Genomic DNA, 25,945 nt, shown 5'->3' with positions numbered 1-25,945 from the left:
TTGAAAAATTTTCTGTATAGTTTTGAAGCTAGGTTTATTAAGAAAGAGATTAACTGTATAAAATTGGCTAAAAATGAGGCAAAAACATTTATGGTAGCAGTCCAGGACATGAGTCTATTCAGTTAGTTGGAAGTACCAGTGCAATTTTTATCTTTTGGTTTTGAGTGAAACTGAAGGAAATTATATGTGATTTTTAAAAAACTTTTACAGACTGCTCTTGAGGTATAATATACTTACAGAAAACTGCATGTATCATAACCCCTTCAATTAATTTTCATAAAATGAACATTTTCAGTTAATCTTAGACTGGGAAGCCTCCATTGTGCAAGAGTAACAATTTCTCTGCCTTCTAACATAGATTACTTTATCCTGTTTGCATATTTTATGTAAATGGACTTAAAGTACATGCACATCTTTGTCTCTAGCTCTTTTGCTCAATATTATGTTAGAGTCAACCATATTTTTTCCTGGTTTGTAGAGTGCTAATTCTCACTGCTGTATGAAACTACATGCATGCATTTCTACTGAATATACACTTAACTACTGTATCCCAGAGTATGTAGCTGTGGCCAAAATTTTTGCAAAATGACACATTCAGTTTACCCACTAAACAGGAATTTTTGAAACCAGTATTTGAGACCATTATTTCACATCCTTCCCAACACTTGGTATTACCTTTTAAAAATTGATTTTAGCCTTTCTACACTTGATCTTAGCCAAAAGGCCGAGAAGCAATTGATTTTAGCCTTTCTAATAGAGATTTAATGATAAATAAATTGTGGTTTTTGTTTCCTTATTTAAATAAGTATGTGTGCACCATTTCACCTGAATGTGCACTGTTTCACCAGAATGGCATTCTGGTCATTAAGAAACTTTCTTTTGTGGGGTATCAGGTCTTTGGCAGAAGTCTTTAGTTGAGTTGATATGTAAGAGATCTTTATATATGATGCATGTAAGTCCTTTGGGTATGTGTAATGCAAATATCAATCATCACAGTTTGTATTATTTTCCTTATTGTTTAATGAACAAAATATTCGATTTTAATGTGGTTCAATTAATTTTCAGTCATTAAACAACCCTTTTTGTCCCTTGTTTAAAAAATATCTCCCAACCCCACATTCATATAGATGTTTCATATTTTATTTTAAAATATGTATTGTTTGGGGGCACCTGGGTGGCTCAGTGGGTTAAAGCCTCTGCCTTCGGCTCAGGTCATGATCTCAGGGTCCTGGGATTGAGCCCCGCATCGGGCTCTCTGCTCATTGGGGAGCCTGCTCCCCTTCCCCGCCCCACCTGCCTCTCTGCCTACTTGTGATCTCTGTTTGTCAAATAAATAAATAAAATCTTTAAAAAAATAAAATATATATTATTTTAACTTTTGTGTCTGGATTGGCAGTCAGTCTGGATTTGTGTTTTGTTAATGATGGATGGGTCCAGGTAGATTTATCCCATTAGAACATTTATCGCATGCCATTTATAGAAAAGACCACTTTTCCCCGTTGTACTGCAGAGTTATTTTGTCATAAACTAGGTGACTGGAATGTATACACAAATTTGTGCGCACTCCATTTTTTTCCTTTGGGAAGTTTGTCTGTCCTTGTGTCTATCCCACGTTGTCTTAATACAGCTTTATAGTGATCTTGATACTTCGTAATGTTAGTACTCGAGATTTGTTCCTTTGGAGATTGCTTTGGCTATTGTTGGCCTTTTACATTTCTGTAATAGTTTTAGGGTCATCTAGTTTCCACCAAAATTCCTGAGATTTAGATTGGGATTTATACCACTGATCTACTGCTGCACAATGAATCACCTTCAAATCAAACAGCATAAAGCAATACGTGTTATCTCAAACACTTAGCTATCTGATGGTTCTGGTATCTCTCAGGAGGTTATAGGCAAGATGTCAGTTGGGGCTGCATTCCTATGAAATGTTGACTAAAGCTGAACTATCCACGTTTGCTAAGACTCGCTGTTGACTCACTCAGTTCCTCACTATTAGCTGGGCCTCTCTGCAGGGGTGCTTGAGTGATCTCAAGGCATGGTAGGTAGATGGCTTTCCTCAGAGCAGGTGATCCAAGAGAGAGAATGGTGAGAGAAAGTGACCAAAATGGAAGCTGTAGAATCTTAGATAAACTAGTCTCTGAAGTGATATACTGTTATTTCTGTAGCATTCTGTGTGTCACATAGACCAACCCTGGTATAATGTGGGAGCCCATTACAAAGGGGTATTAATATCAAGAGATGAGGATCATTGGAAATCAATATAGAGTCAGGGTTTCATTAAATCTGTAGATAAATTTTTAAAGAACTGGTATCCAAACATTATTGAGTCATATAACCAAAAACATAATATATCCCTACATTTATTTAGCTCTTTTTAAATATTTCTCAATCATGCCATTTAATTTTTAGTGTCATTTTCACACATCCTTTGTTAGATTTACTTCTAAATATTTGACTTACAATGCTGCTATAAATTATTTCATTTTTAATTTCTATTGCTGCTGTGAGCAATACAATTTAGCACATTGGTCTTATATCTAGTGAAGTTCCTTAATTTGATTAGGGGTTCTAAATTTTTTCTAAACATTATTTTACATATTCTAAGTGCACAGATATGTCATCTATGAATAATAATTTTATCATTTTCTAATCCTTAATGCAATTTTTTTCTTCTTGCCATTATTACATGGGCGAGGATTTCCAGTAAATATTTAAGAGAAGTGATTATGATGAACATTATTGTCCTATTCTTTCTCCTGATTATTGAGGTATAATATGCATACTGTAAAATGACTATCAGAAAGGTATAGCTTAATTTTTGCAAGCAGAACACATCCATCCAAAAACTCAACAATAGTCAGAAATCCTCATCTTGGAAGTGTAATCAGTTTCTTGACTTCAAACCACATACTTTTACCTGCTTTTATATTTGTGTAAATGGAATCATACAGTAGATGATCTCTTGTTCCTCAAATTTTTTCTTTGCCATTCATTTTAGAATTTGTAGATACTCTTTATATGGTAAAGTAAATTCCCTTCTATTTCTGGTTTGACAAGAGGGCTTTTTAAAAATGATACGAGGGTGGTGACTTTTATGAAATTCTTTTACTGTGTCTATGAAAATAGTTGTTTTTTCCTTTATTTTTCTGTTAATGTGATCTTTCATAGTGATTTGATTATTAAATCAGCTTTTCATTCATGGATAAGTCCCTTTTGGTCATGGTGAACCATTTCTTTTTAATTATCACAGAATTTGACTTGCGTATATTTTATTTAGGATTTTTTTCTATATTCTTGAGGATGATTCCTTGGTACTTTGCTTTTTTTTATAATATCTGTATCATGTTTTGGTAGCAGGATTCTTCTGGCTTCTTAAAATATATTAGTGAATCTTCTCTATTATCTGGAAGAGTGTTGTGTAACATTAGTATTTTCTATGTATATAATATTTCAAAGAATTCACTGATAAAAACATCTAAACCTAGGTTCACTTTTGTGAGAATGTTGTCAATAACAGATTTAATTTCTTTACTTGATAAACCAAGTAATTCCAGTTTTCTATGTGCCCTTACCCCTTCTATAGTTTTATTTTGAGGAGTTTTTGCAGTTCATTCCAATATTCTAATTTACTACTAAAAAGTTATTCATAATCTCTTATCTTTTTTGATCCAGCTAGGAAAAGTATAGATGCTACCATATTGCCATTTGTCATCCTTGATTTCGTTGTCTTATTCATTCTAATTTTTTTTAACTCAGTCTTGCTAGGGGTTAATCAATTTTATTCATATCTTCAAAAGTTTAAAGTTTGCTTCTTTTGAATGTTTGCATTACATTTTATTGATTTGATTTATTCTTTTAATTATTTCTTCTCTTTTATATTTTTAGATTTGATTCACTTTTTCTTTCCAACTTCTTGAAAGAAAAGCATATATAATTTATTTTCAAGTTTCCTATTGTCCAGTACAGGCATTTAAAGTTATACTTCTGTTCCTGATTTTAGAGGAAAAGCTTTCTCAGCTTTTCACTGCTGAGTATGATGTCAGCTGTGGGCTTGTCATATATGGCCTTTATTATGTTGATAAAGGTTCCCTCTGTACCCATTTGGCTAAAGACTTTTATCATAAATGGATGTTGAATTTTGTCAAATTCTTATTTTTATTAAGATGATCACATCAATTTTTTTTTCAATTTGGAAGTAGTCATTTATTAAGTGACCAGATTACAAAAATAATCTTGGCAGATACCTTAGTTCATCCTGCTAATAGTCCTACTGATCTGGTCCTCTCTGTCACCGGCATCTCCACCTTCAACAAAATGGGTGGTCTTTTTCTTCATTCCCCTCATAGACTAGGTAATTTGAAGGGCCATAAGAAGTTGTTTTCTTCTTTGAAATGTTTTCCAACAGTATAGATCTTATGAATCAGATCCTCCCCCATGCAGATGCTGCCATATATACCAAGAGATTGCTCAATCAATGTGTTGTCTGTCAGGGCAATGCACTTCTTACTTATTTTGCTATCACCACACTCAGATAAATTTATTCACTGGTTTCAGGTTTGGGTACCCCCATGCTATATATGGTTCCACAATCGTTAGCATGTTAACTGAAGCCTTGTTGAACTTAACAAAGGTGCCACTGAAGATCTGATGAAGGCAAAGAAGCAGCAACACCTTTCAAACCTTTGAGTTCACACCATTGACATCTCTGATCCCAAGAAGATGCCAGTTTGTATTCCATAGGTACACGGAAGTTGCCATTTGTTCTTGACATTCTCACCATTCACATCTCAGTTCTGTACATCTGCCTATATTCCTTGTGGTAATGGTTAGCTTTTTTCATAGATAAGCTTCCTTCTTGTCTTCTGAAACATCTTGTGGGCAAACTGCTTTTTTTCAGACACTTGTTCTTCAACTCTGCATAATTCTTTTGCTTTTTCTTAAGGGTTCCTGGAATAGCTAGTAAAAAAAAGAGAGATGATCATATAGTTTTTATCCTTCATTTTGTTAATGCAGTGTATCACATTAATTGGTTTGTCTATCAGTGAATCATCCTTGTATCCCTGGAATAAATTTTACCTGGTCAGGGTACATGATCTTCTAAATAAATTGTTAAATTCAGTTTGCCCATATTTTGTTGAGTTTTGAATCTATGTTTAGAAGGAATATAATGTAATTTTCACTTTTTCTAGTGTTCTTGTCTGATGTTGGTATCAGGTTAATGCAGGCCTCATAAAATGAATTTGAATGAGTTCCCTCCAATTCTGTGTCTTTGAAAGAGTTTGAGAAAGACTGGTATTTATTCTTTAAATGTTTGGTAGCATTCACCAGTGATGCCTTCTGGTCCCAGACTTTAATTTATTGGAAGATTTTTGATTACTGATTCAATCTCCTTACTAATAATCAGTCTGTTCAAATTTTCTATTTCATTATGATTCAGTCTGGGTTGTTTGTCTGTAGGAATTTATCCTTTTTTTTTTCTATGTTGTGTAATTTGTTGGCTTTGAGTTGTTTGTAGTAGTCTCAAGTTCCTTAGTATTTCTGTAGTATTGGGTGTAAATCTCTTTCATTTGTCTTTTTAATTATTGAATCCTCTCTTATTTTCTTAGTGAGCCAATGTGGATGAACCTTAGGGGCATTCTGCTAAATGAAGCAAATCAGAGAAAGACAAATACTGTATGATGTCTCTTAATGTCGTCTAAAGGAAAAGAAAAGAAAAAGGCTTATGGGTAGAACAGATTAGTGGTTTCCAGAGCAGAGGCAAGGGTTCAGGCATGTAAGAAATGGATGAACTGTTTATATTATTTTTAATATAAATAAATTGTTTTAAAAATAATTTGACTTTAGGATTGTGTTGCAAAACAACATAACAAATTATTACTTTAAGCCTCAAAAATAAAGCTACCAGTCTCTCTCTAAATGCTTTAGCTATATTTCATATTTTTTTTCACAAATTTTGAAATGTTTTGAGTTCAAAGTATTTTATATTCTTCCATTTTTGTTACTTTTATCTTTTAGAGAAATATTTAATTTCCAGGAAATCAGGAATTTTCTTGTCTATATGTGCCTGTTCTCTTTCTCTGTTTTAATTCCTAACTTTCACTGTGGTTAGTTAACATACTCCAAATAAATTAAATTCTTTGAAGTTTGTTGGTGCCTGCATTATGACATTGCCAGTGTTAGTAATATTTAATATGCACTTAAATGTAAATCTTCATTGTTGGATGCGGTATTCTAAACATGTGAAATATGTTCATTCTACTGTTTATGTAATCAATAACTTGAATGATTTTCCATATCCTTTCAGCTTCTGATTATCATGAATTGCTGGTACTATGTGTAAGTCTTCCATAGTGATAAGTTTGTTTCTTCTTTTAGTTCTATTTTTACTTTATATATTTTGAGATCCTGTTAATAGATTCAAACAAACTTAAACATTTTGGTAGCCTCCTTTGTCATTATGAGTTGTTATTCTTTATGTCCAGTAATGATTCTTGAAGTCTACTTGTTTGGAAATTAATGTAGCTACATTAAGTTTCTTTTGGCTATTGTTAATCATCTTTTCACAAAACCTTAAATTATCTGTCTGTTGTGTTTCTTGAAAGGATTCCTCTCTTCCAACATCACAAATGCTTACTCTCTCTGCTTTTGGTTGCTATGATGAAATCATAAAAGGGTTTGTTTCTTAAAAGGGATAACAATGCAAAATAGAAGTAGCACTTGTGGGTGAAGGAGCTTGGAGGCTAATGTTTCTCTGAAGTTGTAAATCCTTGGGAATTAAGACAAATCTTTCCCAGTCCATGAAATTTGTGCACTTGCTGCTTCTGCTTCTCTTCTATAAGGACATAAAATCTGTGACAAGAATTTCTTTTCCACTGATTGCTGTAGCCCTCAGTACTCAGAGCTGTGCCTTGCTAATATTGGAAGTATATAAATATCTATAACATGCAGTGGAATTTAATTTTGCTTCCCAGCAGTTCTCTGAGGAAGGTTCTATTATCTCCGTTTTGCTAATAATATAATTGAGTCTGAAAAAGGTTAGGTAACTTCGTTAAGGTGAATAAATTAAAGAGTGGAATCAGAATGAGGTCTGTCTGATAGGAGAGGAAAACACTTCACCCTCATCGTTGTGGTAGCTAACAGACAGTAAAGTTATATGGAGGCTCAAAGTTCCTGCTCTAGTCCAGGTTACAGACCATTTTGGCCCTGTGGTTTTAGGCAAGTTACTTAACCTCTCTCTGCCTGTTTTCTTATCTGTAACAAGAGGTGACAGTACCTCTGTCATTGAATTGTTTTAAGAATTAGGTCAGTTAATACCTAGAGAAGATTTCTTACTTATAAGGCTGGTTTACTTTTTTCCCCACAGGTTGTATCAGATCCAACTTCAGAGGAAAAGGAGAGATGATCTTATTGGATTGCTCTCACTGCCTCTAAATTTTGTATACTTGGTTTTGGACTCCTATTTTCTTCTGTTATAGGGAGGAAGGGAAATACCTTTTTTTACAGTGTACATTCCTTCTCCTGTGGATCTCGACTATTTATTTAGTCTCGGACCTTAAGGATGGAGTTTTCCCATTTGTCTTTCATAACCTCAATCTCTCCCTGTCTGTTGGATCTTTCCCATAAGCACTTATATATGTTAAAAGTTTCTTTTTTTAAAAAAAATTATTTTAAGATTTTATTTATTTATTTGGCAGAGAGAGATCACAAGTAGGAAGAGAGGCAGGCAGACAGAGAGGAGGGGAAGCAGGTTCCCAGATGAGCAGAGAGCCTGACACGAGGCTCGATCCCAGGACCCTGAGACCATGACCTGAGCCAAAGGCAGAGGCTTAACCCACTGAGCCACCCAGGCACCCCTAAGTTAAAAGCTTCTCATCCTTAAAAACTCTTCCTATATTTTTAACCAACCACCACCACTTTGAAAATCAAGAAATTGGTTATATTTCGTCTTACTTTCCAAATCCCCACTTATTAAGCCATCTTACCCCTTGATTTCCATACTTTATCTGTTGCTCATCTTCAACACAGTTTTTAAATACTAAAACTCCTAAAGGATAGGTAATATCTTCTGATTCATTGTCAGTAGCTCTCAAACTTGGCTGAGCGTCAGAGTCACCTTAGGAATTATAGAAAAATTACTAAAAGGCGAACATCTCCCTCAGAGGTTGTGATTTAATTAGCATGGGTAAATTCTAGGCCTTTGCCTTTAAAAAAAAAAAATCATGAAGTTATTCTAATAGTTAGCCAAGTCAATACTTTAACCTTTCCCTCCAGTTGATTTCACTTATAGGCGTAGCTTTATTTACTATACATGAGTAACAAACCTCTCTATTTATATTTTAGATTTGGGGAACTTTTGTCATACGGCTATTGACATTTTTAGGAAATGTGAGATCTTGAGCCAGACCATGAACATCATACTAACACTTAATATAGCTCACTGTAAAAAACCTGAGGAGAGTTTTGGGGTACCTTGGTGGCTCAGTTGATTAAATATCTGCCTTCACCTGGGTCGTGATCTCAGGGTCTTGGGTAGGGCTCCCTGTTCAGTGGGGAGTCTACTTCTCCCTCTGCCTCTCACCCACCTCATGCTCTCCCTCCCTCCCTCTCTCTCTCAAATAAATAAACAAAACTTAAAAAAAAAAAACCCAAACAAACAAATACGAAACTTGAGGAGTGTTTTAGCCATGCTAGAAATAGATCTAGCAATCACCTTTATGCATCATTTTCCCTGAGCCCAAATTAGTTTGTATTTGGAATTTGTTATAGAATACAGTTCAAAATGGTGGCCTTATAATAGGGAAGAGAAAAGGAACCCTAGAGAATGGGTGAGCTCTGAGACAGGAAAAGACCAAAAAAGAAGTTTTTAAGTGAGCAAATTACAGACAGTGAAATACTTAGTCTTTTTTTTTCCCTCTCTGCTGAAAGTTTGTCACCTTAATCTCTCAAACCTGTTTGTGTTTCTTAGGATAACTTGATATGAAAGCTTGGTAACCATACAGATAAAATAAGGCATGTATAAACTGTTTCTGGCGGTTTAAATATGTCCCCCAAAATATTTCTGACAGGGTTATATGGAAGGGAAAATGAATTACTAAGTGTGAATGAATCTGACATAGTGCTTGCAGAGAGCTTTGGCTTACCAAAGTAAATTTGCCTTTCTTGAAGAACTATCTATGGACAGCCCCTCTCTGCTGATATTTTTACCAATAAATTTTAAAATTCTGTTGATTTATGTCTCCTATACAAACCATAGAACTATAAAGTTTCCTCTTCTCATCCTTCCTTCAAGTACTTGTGAAAGATGCTTTAATTTGTCATATAGATTTGCACAAGGTAAATAATGGAAGGAAGATCAAGAATTTTCAGAAATCTACATTAAATAAATATCCCCCCTCTGCTATCAATTCAAGTTCATTAAATTTTCCTATAGTTCCATTACTGTTGATGTTTACAACATTGTTTTCATAAGCCTAACTCTTTAGGCCCTTGAGAATGCCAACTCACTAATTAATCATGTTTATTCTAGTTATATGTTCTTTCCTAAAGAATATAAAACAAAATCCTTTATGATACCATTATGATCCAGAATAATTCACATTTCTTCTGGGAGAAAAAAAAAAAAAAAATCCTTCCCAAATGCCATATTCTCCACTCAGAGACCCACACTAAAATCTTGACATTTCTAAATCAAGCTGAAAGGGCTTTTTTAGTGAATATGATATCTTGTTTCTGCTAGTTAACTGTTACCAAAACACTTGGGGCAGATTTTAAAGTTAATAGAACCTCTAGTTTAAACTATCTAACAGTTAAATATAAATTACTATTGCTTAGCATTTGTTTCCACATTGCTATAAAAATTGTACAAATATATACACATACACATATGTAACTTAGCAATCAGAAGAACCATTTTTTTCTCAATAAACCCATACTATTTACGAGTAAAAATAAAGTTGCTGGCTTGATTTTTAGTTAATTTGGAATGAAATAATTCCATTGGACATTGTTTACTGTAGGTTGGTAGATTCTGTAACCAAGCTGAAATTATATGCAGTTCCCTATAATCATTTGAAATAGCATTTCTAGGGACCTTAAAGATTAAATTAGCCTACATCAAACACTCAGGATGTGGTAATCCTTTATTACCATGTAAGCTAACCTAAGTTTCTCCAGTTATCTGTTTGAATACCTGATTTACTAGTAAAAATATACTAAAAAGTGAGTTGTCTGATATTTTTCTAAACCACTTTCCCTTAACCATGTATTGTTATGTCGGTTGAGAAGATCAGAATAAATTTATACTAATTATTACTTAATTAGGCAGAAAAGCGAAGTGACTTCCCCAAGAGCACCCAATAGGTTAGTGACAAAGCTCAAACAGGGTGGATGCCTTAATCTATTTTTTTTTATTTTATTATTTTTTAACTTTTAAAATTTTTTTTCAGTGTTTCAGGATTCATTGTTTATGCACCACACCAGTGTTCCATGTAATATGTGCCCTCCTTAATCAAAGACAATGTTCTTTGTAATTAAATTTCCTATAAATTACTGTAAAAAGGGAGTGAAGAAGTTGAGGAAGCTATGTCATAGATTTTTTTTCAAATTCATTCTCCTTAAATTTAAATCTTTTAAAAATCTCCGTCTAGTCACTTTTTCTGCATTTTTGGTAAATAAAGCAGAATTACTACTTTATAAGTAAATTTGAGGTTTCATTTCTTGGTACTATGTGTATTGTTTTCTTTTTGATATTGTATACAGATGGAAGTTTGTCATATTTGAAAAGATATAAGTTCTAGCATTCTTAATTTGGAATTCTCAGTGAATTAACTAAGATCTGAAATCAATATGGCCTTAAGGAATATAATTATACTTGGATAAACTTATAAGAAAATCATTGATTTAATGTGAGTAGATTTTTGAAGATTTGTGAAGATGACTGCTACATATTTCCAAATTTTCAAGCATTCCAAAATCCTTTATATTTTAAGAAATATAGTTACTAAAAAACTAAAATGAGAAGTCTATATAAGTGTTAGAGCCAACACTTGGATTAAAAAATTTTTCCTGGTAAATAATTTTAGACTGACGGTAATGTTTGTATTTAAATTGAAAGAGAAATTTGCACATAGTTTTTTTTTCTTTCTTTTTTATTTTTTTACTTTTGTATCAACCTGATTCTACAAGTTATAGAACATGATAAGTATATATGGCACAAGCTTTTGATGTGTAGATTATTGGACCTAGATATATCCAGTTGTAGTTGGGTTTAATAATTGTGTCATGAAAATGAAAGAATAGTTTGAACTTTGAACATGTTTATTCAATTATAATAAAATGCATTTCAAGTGTTTTTTAGAAGAAAATGATTTTAGAGTCAGTGTCTGTCATGGAAACCGCTGATACTTTCCTTGAAAACATATTGTTACTCTAGCGTGAGTTTCATTTTTGTTTGCTTGTCTAACCCTGTCTTACCTAAACAAGAAGCTTGATTTGATAATTTAATAGCTTAATTAGAATCTTGCCAGCAATTTTCATGTTGCCATGTTCTTAAAAATTCTGAGTACCAACTGAATTGAAATGTATGTCCCATATACTTTGGTGTTCTCATGTATTTCTCTGTACTAATTTTTTGGGCTCTTTAACATTTATATAGAAAGCATTAAATAAAGTCTAGAGGAGAAACTATAATTCTGAGAACACATTTTCTCTCTTTTATTACCCCCGAGTAGGAGGTGTGTATTGAAGACAGGCTGTGACTTCAGTTGCCCTCAGCCACCCTCCTTCTTCCCTACACTTCCCTTCCCTCCTGCCTCCCCACACACATCATTCTTCTAAATTAGATTGTTCATTAGCAGTATTACAACCTTTGAATCCTTTGTTTTTTAACACAACATTTATAATATGAATTCCCTTTGAGTTGTCAGCAAAATTGTGACAATTAAAACACAGATCTTTTGAAAGCTTTCTTGTGAAATGAAGGCTGACTTCAGTGCAGTTTATATTGGTATAGTTTATATTCGTTACTCTTCATAAGACTGGTTTTCCCAAATGTGGCTCTCATTTCCCAGCATGGATTTTCCAGTTTTGCACAGATAGAAAATTTCTAACGTCTTGGGAATAATGAAGGTGATTTTTAAATAGAATGTGTAGTAAAGCTATTATTCAATTATATTGATATTTTCACATTTTAGCTTATGGCAGGTGAAAATTAGTTCATTTGAATAAGTAACTGAGGGCATCTTTCTGTAGGAAAAAGGAAAAGAAAAAATGAGAGGTAAAATAAACAAAGGAAATAAATGTTTTATGGGTATGTTATAAATACATTTTAGTACTACTGTACATAGTAAATTTATAGATTTTAGTACTACTAAAATATAGATTTTAGTATATAGATTAGTATATAGATTTTAGTACTACTGTATATAGTAAAACTTAGATGCTAGAAACAATTTTATTGATGTTTCTGTGTTGTCAGTTTTTAAGAAGTTTGGTGGGACAAGAAACTAATTTACTTAATGCTTATTGTGTGTCTAGTTAAAAACCTTTCCGGGTTGTTCCTTTTCATGATTTTAGAAAGACCCTCTATAGGTTATATCTTCTTAAAAAGAGTAAATTATGAGCATTACTGCTTTTAGAGTTGTTCAGACATCACTTAATTATGAGTTACTTTTCTCTTATCCAAAATATGAACTACTCTTTGACAACTTCTTATGATAGACATGCTTCTGACTGAATATTTTCTGCTCATTTTCTAAGTCTTAAATCTCACTGGCATCAAGAAAATAAAATCAAAAGTAGGAAGTAAGAAGCTTATTAATTTGTTTTGCAAATTTTGGTTGAATGTTTGGCTCAATTTAAAGTAATAAAATGGTTTCTTTCTTGCTGATCATGACACATACCTAAATTAGGGAACATCTTTTAAAATGACTAAATAATATACCTCATTAGAGCACATTTGAGTCATTTTATTTTTACATAATAATTGGAAGATCCTTTACTGTTTTATTTTAGCACATGGTGATGCAAAGTGTGTGAATGACCTTAACTTAGATGAAAAGTCAGTGGTGGAGTTACCATTGCGAATTCCATTTTTAAAAAGTTGTTTCTTGGGGCACCTGGGTGGCTCAGTGGGTTAAGCCTCTGCCTTCGGCTCAGGTCATGATCTCAGGGTCCTGGGATCGAGCCCCGCATCGGGCTCTCTGCTCAGCGGTGAGCCTGCTTCCCTCTCTCTCTGCCTGCCTCTCTGCCTACCTGTGATCTCTCTCTCTCTCTCTCTGTCAAATGAATAAAAATTTAAAAAAAAAAAAAGATACCACAAAAAGTTGTTTCTTAATTAGAAATTTACATATGACATTTAAAACCATGGTTAGAATTGACTATGCACTTTACCCTGGAAAAGATTTTGTCCCAAGTCAAAGCAGGAAAGAGTGCTTAATTTCTATTTGTATTGTAAAACAAAACAGAACAAAACACCAACCTCCCAAAACCCCAAAAGCAGCCCATAAACCTTACTTACTTGAGTGTTTCTTATGTTCTGTCTCAAAATAAATTATTAGTATTAATTTGGAAGATCAGAGAAAGCATCTTAGAAAAGTTTCAAAATGTTTTGTTTTTAAATAAGTAAACATTCAATCATAATTTTAAGAAGACATTTCAACAGGCTACATTGATTTGGGAAAATATCATGAAGTGTAATGATTCTAAGCTATATCTAATTATAAATCGGAATAAGGAGAATTATAATTGTGTTTGTGATAGACAAAATCAATTATTATTTCTATGTTTTATCAAAGAGAATTTTTTGCCTGAAGTTCATCATGTATGTCGAAGTCCCCATTCCCAGAAATGTGGACAGCATTTAGAGAATTAAAAAAGTCATCCATATTTACCTGTGAGAGTATTGTATTTGTGAAATATGCAAGAAAGGTACTGTAAAGCACCCATGTGGCTCAGCAGTTGAACATCTGACTCTTGATTTTGGCTCGGGTCATGATCTCAGGGTCATGAGATAGAGCCCTGGGTCAGGCTCTTCGCTGAATGTGGAGCCTTCTTAATATTCTCTCTCTCTCCCTCACCCTCTCTCTCTGCCCATCTCTCTGGCATGCATGTACATTCTCCCTCTCAAAAAAAGTTAAAAAATAAAAATATTTTTTAAAAAAGGATACTATACTTTTTTTGAATCTCTCAAAAGAAAATACCAGGACAGAAGCTATAACACAATTGACTGTAAATGATCAGTTATAAGACCAACTTTCCTTAATGCGGAAATTTGGACCTGCACCGTATAGTACAAAAGGATCTTTATGTTGGAGTTTGTTTTACTCTTGCTATAGCCTAAATTCATGCTCCAGGATGTGTAATTGTCTCATTGCAGTGTCTCCAAAAGGGGAAAGTATGTGGAAACTTCGATAATATTTCTTGGAGTTTTGCCCCTTACATGTCTGTAGGTTTTTCACTTGTCTCCTCAGGAAGTCCACTTTTCATACCTCATCACTGAGGGACAAAAGAATATATTAAGAATGTGAGGAAGGCTTGTAACCATTTTGAACTCATTTTTGTTCATTACCAGATGTTTTATTTTGCTTTAATATAGAAGCACTCACAGCTCTGTGGTTCACAGTATTCTAAGTGGAAAAAAATGAGGTGAAAAGGAAAGAAGTATCATAGCTTTTTGCTGAGTCACTACTGAAATAAAACATTTTAGTTTTGCAATTCTGTTCTGCGCCAAAATGCCCTTTTCCTTACTATGTAAAAAAATGTAGATGTGGTAACTGAAAGAAAATATCAAATGACATTTTCTTCAAAAAAAAAAAAAACGAGACTGGCATACTTTTGAAGAAATAGAAAAATAAATGTCACAATAGTACTTGACACTCAGAAGCAATATTTGAATCATGGAGAGCCTTGGGTAAGTTTGGTTTCATAGTAGGTGCTATTTACCAGTGAGCTCGGCTTCATTGAGGTGATTCATTGTAGTCATGTAATTTGACTTCTCTGGAGCTAAAGATTACACCCTCATCTCACTGTCCATCTGTCAGCCCCCTCAACAGTACAATCTGGAGACTAAAAATGCAACAGCTCATGGGAGAAACATTTTGCAGGAGGCTTCATTTATTCTACAAAGTGATTACCCATTGTACTGTCTTACACTACTGATTGACTTGAGTGTTTTTATGTTAGGCTCAGATCATTGGTAGCTTAAATTGCCTGACAAACTAGTAAGTAAAGATGTCTATGCCTTCAGGAATATAATAATGGCTTCTGGAGTAATATTTTAGCAGAAAGACTCCTGAATATTTTAAGCTGAGTGCTGCCTTTGCTGTTTTAATGTAGTGAGTGCATGAGAGTAATATTGTGCATTTCTCTAGTCATGCAATCTTTATTTATACAACCCCTAGTATACACTCAGTGTTGTGCTAGGTGTCAGGGATATAGCTCGGCAAGGTAAAGTCATTCTCTTTAACAGAAAAAAGGAGGAAAAATAAAATATACTGAAAGAAAACTGAGAACAAAGGAAAATATTTACTCCTCATTTACTGTTGAACAACTTGGAGTACAAAGTAGCCAAGAAGAGTGACTGTAGGAACACTGTTATCAGGGAGAGGAAAACATATTATTCAGCCTTATACTTCAGGAAAACCAATTCTTTGCAAGTGTTAAAGTCTTCACTCTGGCCAGAGACTGAATAGGAAGGGAAACTGAATTAGAATTGTGTAAGTGAAATAAGAGCAGAACTCCAGGAGAATATTGGAAACCAAAAGCCCATTTTTTTTTTTTTTTTAAAACCATGCCTATAAACAGTGTTTCCAAGGAAATGCCTTCTAAATGATCATTTGGGAAACTTCACTCTTTTTTGACTTATATACAGACAGTATCATTTCACACTTTTCTGTGACAGATAAAATTGGTTTTACTGCAATGACATACATTGTCTCTACATCTACACAGAATACCAGTAGGCATTAATAAAGTATCACTAGAAAATGTCAGTAATCAGGTAGCAAATGAGATTGTGTGAAAGGTGTAGTTGGGAGTTCTTTCCTGATCTGTGCCTTTTCTCTTAACCTGAAAATAAGACTACTTGGCTAGTTTACTAGCAAAATGGGCTATTCAGCAACAGCAGAGAATTGCAATTTGGGACAAGCAAGCTAAGGTAAAACCATACCCAACCACAGAGCGAAGGAAATGAAAGTTCTTTATAGAGGAAAGGAGGAAGTTGGGAAGACCATTAGACACAAGAAATCCACTGAAGTAAACTGGGAGTTCAAAATATAATGGCTCTTCATTGGCTGAGTTGTGACAGTCTTTCATTGGCTGGGCTGTTGCCAGGGGAGGAGGAAAGCCTTTCTTCCTCCTGCTGAAATAATAAAGTAGTTATCTACATGCAAGGTCCATCTTTTCTTTTTTGGGTCTGCAGTTGGCTAGGTAGGAATGGTAGCGGGTAATGTTCTCTCCCTGCTGGCCTCCTGACTCCATTGTAAATGAGGTTTCCAATAAAATTTTCCTCATTAAAAAATAACTGGCAGTTAATTATTAGAGATTTTTTTCTTTTTTTTAAATGAATGTGCTGTAACCAACAAGGCAAATGTGACAAAATTAGAAGTTACATTACTTAAAAATTAACTTTTAATGCATTGCTCTGTTTTTATGGGACTGTTTCTGTTAATGTATGTTTTGTTTTCTAGATTCCGCATATAAGTGAAATCACATGGTATGTCTCTCTCTGATTTATTTCACTACCCTTTAGGTCTACCCATATTGCAAATGGCAAAAATCTCATTCTTTTTTATGGATGAGCAATATTACATATATATACATCCCCACACACACCACTTTTTTTTTTTTTTATCTATTCCTCTATCAGTGGACATTTAGGTTGCTTTCATATCTTGGCTATTGAAAACAGTGCTGCAGTAAACACAGTGCTTTGTATTTCTTCAGATTAGTGTTTTCATTTTGGGAGGGTAAATATACACCAGTGGAATTTCCAGATCTCATGGTTTTTCAAATGTTAATTTTTTGAACATCCTCCATATTGTTTTGCACTGTGGCTGCACCAGTTTGCATTCCCACCAGCAGTGCCTGAGGGTTCTTGTTTCTCCACATCCTCATCAGCACCTGTTATTTCTTGTCTTTCTAATACTAGCTGTTCTGATAGGCCTAAGGTGATACCTCATTGTGGTTTGGATTTGCATTTTCCTAATGATTGGGGATGTTGAACATCTTTTTATTTTTCTGTTGGTTCTTTGTTTTTCTTCTGTGGAAACATGTCTGTTGAGGTTCTCTGCCTCTTTTCAAATCAGACTATTATTTTTTTAATGTTGAGTTGTAGGAGTTTCTTAAATATTTTGGATATTAACCCTTTATTGAATATAACATTTGCAAATATCTTCCACCATTCAGTAGGTTATCTTTTAGTTTTGTTGATGGTTTCTTTCACTGTGCAAAACTCTTTAGTTTGATATAGTCCCAGAAGTTTATTTTTGCTTTTGTTTCCTTTGCCCGAGGAGATAGACCCAAACAATGTTGCTAAAATCCATGTGCAAGAGATTAATGCTTGTGTTCTCTTTTAGGAAATGTATGGCTTCAGGTCTCATGTTTAGATCTCTCATTTATTGAGTTTATTTTTGTGGATGGTATAAGACGGTAGTTCACTTTCATTGCTCTGCATGTAGCCATCCAGTTTCTACAGCACCATTTATTAGACTTTTTTCCATTTTATCTTCTTGCCTCCTTTGTCATAGATTAATTGACCATATAAGCATAGCCATTTATTCTAGGCCTCTATTCTGTTCCATTGATCTGTTTGTCTATTTTTGTGTTAGTACAGTACAGTTTTGATAAGTATAGCTTGAAATCTGGAATTGTGATACCTGCATCCTTGTTTTTCTTTCTCAAGATTGCTGTGGCTATTTAGGATCTTTTGAGGTTTCATACAACTTTTAGGATTATTTATTGTAGTTTTGTGAAAAATCCTATTGATATTTTGAAAGGAATTGCAATGAATTTGTAGATTGCTTTGGGTAGTGTGGACATTTAATAATACTCCTTGAATCCATGAACATGGAATATATTCCCATTTGCTTGTGTCTTCACTTTATTTTTAAAATAAACAGTATCTTACAGTTTTTAGTGCATGGCCTTTTATCTCCTTGGTTAAATTTTTTTAAATCTAAATTTTAGTTAGTTAACATACAGTGTAATATTAGTTTCTGGAGTAGAATTCAGTGATTCATTACTTACAACACCCAGTGCTCATCATAACAAGAGCCCTCCTTAAAACCCATCACCCATCTAGCCCATCCCCCATTCCCCTCCCTCCATCAACCCTCAGTTTGTTTTCTATTGTTAAGAGTCTCTTATAGCTGTTTCCCTCTCTCCTTTTTGTCTCTCTCCCTTCCAATATATTCTTCTGGTTTCTTTTTTAAATTCCACATATGAGTGAGATTGTCTTTCTCTGACTGACTTATTTCATTTAGCATAATACACTCTAGCTCCATTCATGTCATTGCAAATGGCAAGGTTTCATTCTTTTTGATGGCTGAGTAATATTCTGTGTGTGTGTGTGTGTGTGTGTGTGTGTGTGTGTGTACCACATCTGCTTTATCTATTCATCAGTCAGTAGAACGTTTGGGTTCCTTCCGTAGTTTGGCTATTATTGATAATGCTGCTATAAACATCAGGGTGCATGTGCCCCTTCAAATCTATATTTTTGTATCCTTTGGGTAAATAGTAGTGCAATTGCTAAATCCTAGAGCAGTTCCATTTTTTCTTTTTTTTAAGATTTATTTATTCATTTTAGAGAGGGCACATGTGAGCAGTGGGGTGGGGGGTAGAGCAGAGGAAGAGGGAGAGAAGAATTCCTGCTGAGCACAGAGCTTGGAGCATGGAGCCCAATGGAGGGCTTGATCCCATGACCTGAGCTGAAACCAAGAGTTAGAGGCTCAGCCATCTGAGCCACCCAGGTGCTCCACTTAGTTCTACTTTTAACATTTTGAGGAACCTCCATAATGTTCTCCAGAGTGGCTGTACCAGTTTACATTCCCACCAACAGTGCAAGAGGGTTCCCCCTTCTCTGCAGACCATATGGTTTCCTTTTGTCAATATCTGTTGTTTTCTTGTATTGTTAATTTTAGCCATCCTGTTCAGAGTGAGATGGTAACTCTTTGTGGTTTTGATTTGTATTTCCCTGATGATGAGTGATTTTGAGCATCTTTTCATGTGTCTGTTAGCCATCTGGATGTCTTTTTTTGGAAAACTGTCTATTCATGTCTTCTGCACATTTTTTAACTGGTTTTTTTGTTTTTTTTTTTTTTTTTTGGGGGTGTTGAGTTTGGTAAGTTCTTTTAGATTTTGGAAACTAACCCTTTATTAGATATGTTGTTTTCAAACATCTTCTCCCATTCTGTAGGCTTCATTTTGGTTTTGTTGGTTGTTTCCTTTGCCGTACAGAAGCTTTTTATCTTGATGAGGTCCTGATAGTTCATTTATGCTTTTGTTTCCCTTGCCTGTGGTGACATGTCTAGTAAGAAGTTGCTATAGCCTAGTCAAAGAGGTTTCTGCCTATATTCTCCTGTAGGATTTTGATGGTTTCCTGTCTCACGTTAAGTTCTTTAATCCATTTTAAGTCTATGTTTGTGTATGGTGTAAGAAAGTGGTCCAATTCCATTCTTCTGCATGTTGCTGTCCAGTTTTCCTGACACCATTTGTTGAAGAGACTGTCTTTTTTTCCATTGGATATTCTTAGTTGATCATATACTTAAAAAAAAAATTATTTATTTATTTGACAGAGAGAGAGAGAGAGATCACAAGTAGGCAGAGAGGCAGGCAGAGAGAGAGGGGAAGCAGGCTCCCCGCCAAGCAGAGAGCCCGGTGCAGGGCTCGATCCCAGGACCCTAGGTTCATGACCTGAGCCGAAGGCAGAGTCTTAACCCACTGAGCCACCCAGGCACCCCGGCCATATACTTTTCTTGGTTAAATTTATTCCTAGGTATTTTATTCTTTATCATGCAGTTGTGAATAACATTGTTTTCTTAACTCTTTCTGCTACTTTTTTAGTGTATAGAAATGAGACATATTTCTATATATTAATTTTGTGTCCTGGAACTTTACTCAAATTTATTAAATTTAGTGGTATTTTGGTGAATCTCTAGGGTTTTCTATAATGTCATGTCATTTCATCTGCAAATAGTGACAGTTTACTTCTTCCCTACCAATTTGGGTGCCTTTTATTTCTTGTCTGATTGTTATGACCAGGAATTTCAGTACTATGTTTAATAAAAGAATCTGTCATGCATTTTTTAGATGTATTTTTAATGTATCCTGTGATTGTAAAATAAAAACATACATACTGTTGAAATGTGATAAAATAGAGTCAGAAGTGAAGTTTAAAAATCATTTAGAATTCTAGGACTTACAGATAGTCATTGAACATTGAAAAAATGAAAAAATATTTTGGAGAGCTACCTTCGAAATTTAGACAAACACATCTAAACAGCAGTCTTAAAATCACTTTGGATCAAGCTGTATAAGTGAGATTAATCAGTATACACCTGGTCTTCATTATATGTATTCATACACACATACTCTTTGTTGTAAAAAAGTACAGAGAAAGCTATAGTTCTTCCCAGTGCCTTGTTGTACATATGTGATTATTTTAAAGAAAACCTCAGACACTGTATTTTTGTACCTATAAATATTGATTCCTTAGTATATATCCATCCCAGAGGACTTTTTTAAATATAGCCCCATATCATAACACTTTTTAGCAATAAAATTTAAAAATATTAAACCCATAATTTCCCCCAGTCATCTCAAAAATGGCTATTTGCAGTTGGTTTCTTCCAGTCTGGATCCAGACAAGGCCCAGTGTATTTGCTTGGCATGACCTTTCCTTTTTCTTGTTGCTATTTATTTGAGTGTGAACTATAAGAGACTATCCTAACCATAGAAGTGACCCCACCACAAAAATGAGAATCACAGCTGGAAGTGCTCAAAAAGAGGCTGAGTGAGCATGTACCAGAGGTAATTTGTGTATTGGTTGTTTTGAGGGCCCTCCCACCTCTAAGACTGTTGTTTTTAGAAGTAGAGTAACTGTGGGTGCAATATTCCAGCTGCTCTGATAGAAGCTTGTGTATCTCCCCTGGCAGCCAGCCAGCTCCTCTTCAGCTGCTTCTCCCGCCAGCATCGATGGTGGGAAGGGGGTTATAGTCTTGGCTTCAGTTCTTCCAGTGTCCAACACGGGGCAGAACATGCATTTTCTTATCAAGGTGATTGGGGCAATGGAGATGATTAGGCAAGCCACTGGGAACACACCTTCATAGGCGTTGTTTGATCATAAATAGGGCATTCTCCCCTTCATTGTCATTCTAATCCTTATTGTAGACCATCTAATGACTTAAATAGCTTACTCATTTGTTACTCTCTGTCCTTTTACCATAGTAATTCGGTGTTTGGCTAGATTTTTATTATTTATTTATTTATTTATTTTTAAGATTTTATTTATTTATTTGTCAGAGAGAGAGCGAGCACAGGCAGACAGAGGCAGAGGGAGAAGCAGGCTCCCTGCTGAGCAAGGAGCCCAGGACCCTGGGATCATGACCAAGATGAAGGCAGCTGCTTAACCGACTGAGCCACCCAAGCGTCCTTATTTTTTATTTATTTTTATTGTATTTTATTTTAAAAAAGATTTTATTTATTTGAGAGAGAGAGAGAGACAGAGCATGAGAGGGGAGAAGGTCAGAGGGAGAAGCAGACTCCCTGTAGAGCTGGAGCCCAATGTGGGACTCCATCCCGGGACTCGGGGACTATGACCTGAGCCGAAGGCAGTTGCTTAACTAACTGAGCCACCCAGGCACCCTATATTTTTATTTTTTTAAAATACTGATTCATTATATTCCTTAAATTGCTGGACCTCTATTTTTTATGATGAAAACTAAATCTTTATTGTTCAATTTTTAAGGCCCTGTGCAATTAATTTCTTATTAAATAAACACCCTGCTTCCCTTGCCATATAGGACTGATCTGTCTTCCACAATAAATTGTATAGACTCCAGGGCAAACAGCTTCAGGCAATACATATGACCTTAAACCATTCCCTTACCCTCTTTGATTTTTGTTTTTTAAAGATTTTATTTATTCATTTGAGACAGAGAGATACAGAAAGAGAGCATGAGCAGGCCGAGAGGGAGAGGGAGAAGCAGACTCCCCGCTGAGCAGGGAGCCTGCTTGATCCCAGGACCTGGAGATCGTGACCTGTGCCAAGGGCAGATGCTTAACCATCTGAGCCACCCAGCCGCCCCTCCATTACTCTCTTTGAATCTTTTTATAGTTATCTCTAAAGTGAGAATAATGCATATTAATTTATAGGATTATTAGTGTTAAATTATTAGAGTGAAACACTGCACTGTGGTTTGAAGAAAGCTCTTTTTAGTAGTGTCAGTTACCTTCTGTCATCTTCTTGCTCTCCTTTATTGAGTATACCCAAAGTTATTTTAATTAGACATACCATTCATTTTGTGCTTAACATAAGCTCTATACATATTTTCATAACTTTTCTTTTTTATGGTCTACCATTGAAGCAAATCAGTTAGGCTGAAACTCGTACTATTTATTATCTATGTTGCAACTTGAAAGAGTAGTATGTGCTGAATTTTTGGGAAAGTCAGAAAAACTGAATTCCTTTATTCTCTTGCAAAAGATTAAGTGTAAAAGAAGAAATTTTACATAGTGATTAAAGAAAAGTCGTTGGTCCTTATTTTATGTAACCATGCATGGCTATGATAAGCAGTGACAGTTGCAACACCATCTCTTTGACAGTGACATAGTTCAGTTGTGTCTGTAGAAATTTTGTAGCCTGATTAAAGAACTCTTAATTATTTTTTGATTGCACTTGGCATTGGTGTTCCTGCATAGCTCTTGTCCTTGTTTCTCAAAGTATCTCCTTTTAAGGTGAGCTGGTTTAAGGAGTTTCACAAAAAACAGGAACGATGATCAGGTGATCTATGCCCTAGAAGTGTTTTCTAGCAACAAAAAGATTTTGTGGACATTTCAAATAATCCAAAGCATATGAAATTACATCTTCACTCCAGAGTTAAGAACTCCTAGGAAATAAAACTTTTCTGAGACCACAGCGTGGGAGCTTTTAGTGTTGCTATTTGTTTACCATTGATGCTTCTTTTTTTCATCATCGTGCTGTTTTTGTACTTTAGTGTTTTCTTTGGTCGGTTATACATTTTCTGGTAGAGCAAAGTCAGTTTCGTTTCATCGTCATAGACAACCATTCATTTAGACCCCAAGCTGCTCAAAGAGGTGTTACATAAATACTTGATTAAAAATAATGGCTTTCTGGCTCTCAAGAGAACAGGTGTAGAAATCATAGCCCCATTTATAAGCCCCATCCACTCAGTCTAATAAACAGCACTATCTCTGAGAGCCTGAGAAGTTAAAAGCAAGTTCTGTAACTCCAGCTGTACTCTGAATTCATTTTAATTCCTTCCTTTTTTTGTTATACTTTAGATATAAATTTTTGTTTTCACTTAATTTGGAGATGCCTGTAACATGTATAACTCTAGACTAATTGCTCTGAGGGATATAGGCATACCTTTGAGATACTGTGGGTTCAGTGCCAGTCTACTACAATAAAGTGAAAATGCAATGAAGTGGGTCACATTAATGTTTTGTTTCCCAGTGCATATCAGGTATGTTTACAGTATATTGTTATCCATTTAAAGTCCAATATCACTGTCTAAAAAAAGTGTACATACCATAACTTAAAAATACTTTATTGCTAAAAAATGCTGACCATTATCTGAGCTTTCAGCAACTTGTATTCCTTTGCTGGTGGAGGGTTGATGTTGAAGTTTGCTGACTGATCAGGCTGGTGGTAGCTAAAGGTTGGGGTGGCTGTGGCAATTTTTTTTTTAAAAGAAGAGAGAGAACAGTGAAGTGTGCTCTATCAATTGACTCTGACTTTCACAGATGATTTTTCTGTAGTAGGGCAGTGCTGTTCTGTAGCATTTTACCCATGGTAGAACTTCTTTCAAAATTGGAGTCAGTCCTCTCAAACCCTGATGCAGTTTTATTAAGCAAGTTTATGGAGTATCCTAAATCCTTCATTGTCATTTCAACCCTCATCCCAGCATCTTCAACAGGAGTAGATTCCATCTCAAGAACCTACTTTCTCTGTTCATCTGTAAGAGGCAACTTCTCACCTGTTCACATCTTATGAGATGACAGCAGTTCAGTCCCTCTCCAGGCTTCACTTCTTTTTTTTTTTTTTATTAATCATTTTTTAAAAATTTATTTTCAGCATAACAGTATTCATTGTTTTTGTATCACACCCAGTGCTCCATGCAATCCGTGCCCTCTCTAATACCCACCACCTGGTTCCCCCAACCTCCCATCCCCCCCCACCTCTTCAAACCCTTCGGATTGTTTTTCAGAGTCCATAGTCTCTCATTGTTCACCTCCCCTTCCAATTTCCCCCAACTCCCTTCTCCTAACTCCCCATGTCCTCCATGCTATTTGTTATGCTCCACAAATAAGTGAAACCATATGATAATTGACTCTCTCTGCTTGACTTATTTCACTCAGCATAATCTCTTCCAGTCCTGTCCATGTTGCTACAAAAGTTGGGTATTCATCCTTTCTGATGGAGGCATAATACTCCATAGTGTATATGGACCACATCTTCCTTATCCATTCTTCCGTTGAAGGGCATCTTGGTTCTTTCCACAGTTTGGCAACCGTGGCCATTGCTGCTATAAACATTGGAGTACAGATGGCCCTTCTTTTCACTACATTTGTATCTTTGAGGTAAATACCCAGTAGTGCAATTGCAGGGTCATAGGGAAGTTCTATTTTTAATTTCTTGAGGAATCTCCACACTCTTCTCCAAAGAGGCTTCACTTCTAATTCTAGTTCACTTGCTGTTTCTACCAGATCTGCAGTTACTTCCTCCACTGAAGTCTTAAACCCTTCAGAGTCATTTGTGAGGACTAGAATCACCTTCCAAACTCCTGTTAGTGTTGATATTTTGACGTTTTCCCCTGCATCACACGTGTTCTTAATGATGTCTGGAGTGGAAATTCCTTCCACAAGGTTTTCAATTTCCTTGACCAGATCCATCAGAGGAATGACGGTCTATGGCTCCTATAGTCTTACGAAAGGTGTTTCTTAAACTGTAAGACTTGAAAATTGAAATTACGCCTCAAGCCATGGGCTGTAGAATAGGTACTGTGTTAGCCGGTGTGAAAACAACAGTGTTGTCAGTGTACATCTCTGTCAGAGCTCTTGGGCGACTAGGTGCATTGTCAATGAGTGGTCATATTTTGAAAGAAGTCCTTTTATTTTTTTCAGCAGTGACCTAAAAATATTCAGTAAGCCATGTTGTAAACAGATGTGCTATCATCCAGGCCTTGTTGCTGCACTTCTGGAACACAGGCAGAGTAGATTAAGAATAATTCTTATGGGCCCATGATTTTTGGAATGGAGAGCTTTGGCTCCAGCTTGGAAGTCACAGGGAGCTGCATTAGCCCCTAACAAGAAAGTCAGCCTGTCCTTTGAAGCTTTGAAGCCAGGCATTGACCTTTTCTTTCCAGCATGAAATTCCCAAATGGCATCTTCTAACACAAGGTTTTGTCTACACTGAAAATCTTCTGTCTAGTGTAGCCACGCACGCTTGTTGTCTTGGCAAGATCTTCTGGTCAGCTTGCCGCAGCTTCTCTATCAGCCCTTGCTGCTTCACCCTGCACTTTGGTGTTACAGTGATGGCTTTTTTCCTGAAGCCTTGTGAACTTCTCTCCAGCTTCCTTGCCCCTGTCAGCCTTCACAGTTTTAAAAAGAGTTAGGGCCTTGCTTTGGATTAAGTTTTGGCTTAAGAGAATGTTGTGACTGGTTTGATCTTTCTATCCAGTCAACTGAAACTCTCTGCATATCATCA

General features: G+C 35.3%; 1 pseudogene; it reads right to left on the bottom strand.

Annotated features, from left to right (window-relative positions):
• Nucleotides 1-4,248: 4,248 nt before the first annotated feature.
• Nucleotides 4,249-25,131, bottom strand: LOC111147214 (annotated as a pseudogene).
• Nucleotides 25,132-25,945: the final 814 nt, after the last annotated feature.

Source organism: Enhydra lutris, unplaced genomic scaffold, assembly GCF_002288905.1.
Source record: "Enhydra lutris kenyoni isolate GAN:26980312 unplaced genomic scaffold, ASM228890v2 scaffoldscaffold16, whole genome shotgun sequence".
NCBI lineage: Eukaryota > Metazoa > Chordata > Mammalia > Carnivora > Mustelidae > Enhydra > Enhydra lutris.
This window is presented reverse-complemented; position numbering and strand designations above follow the sequence as displayed.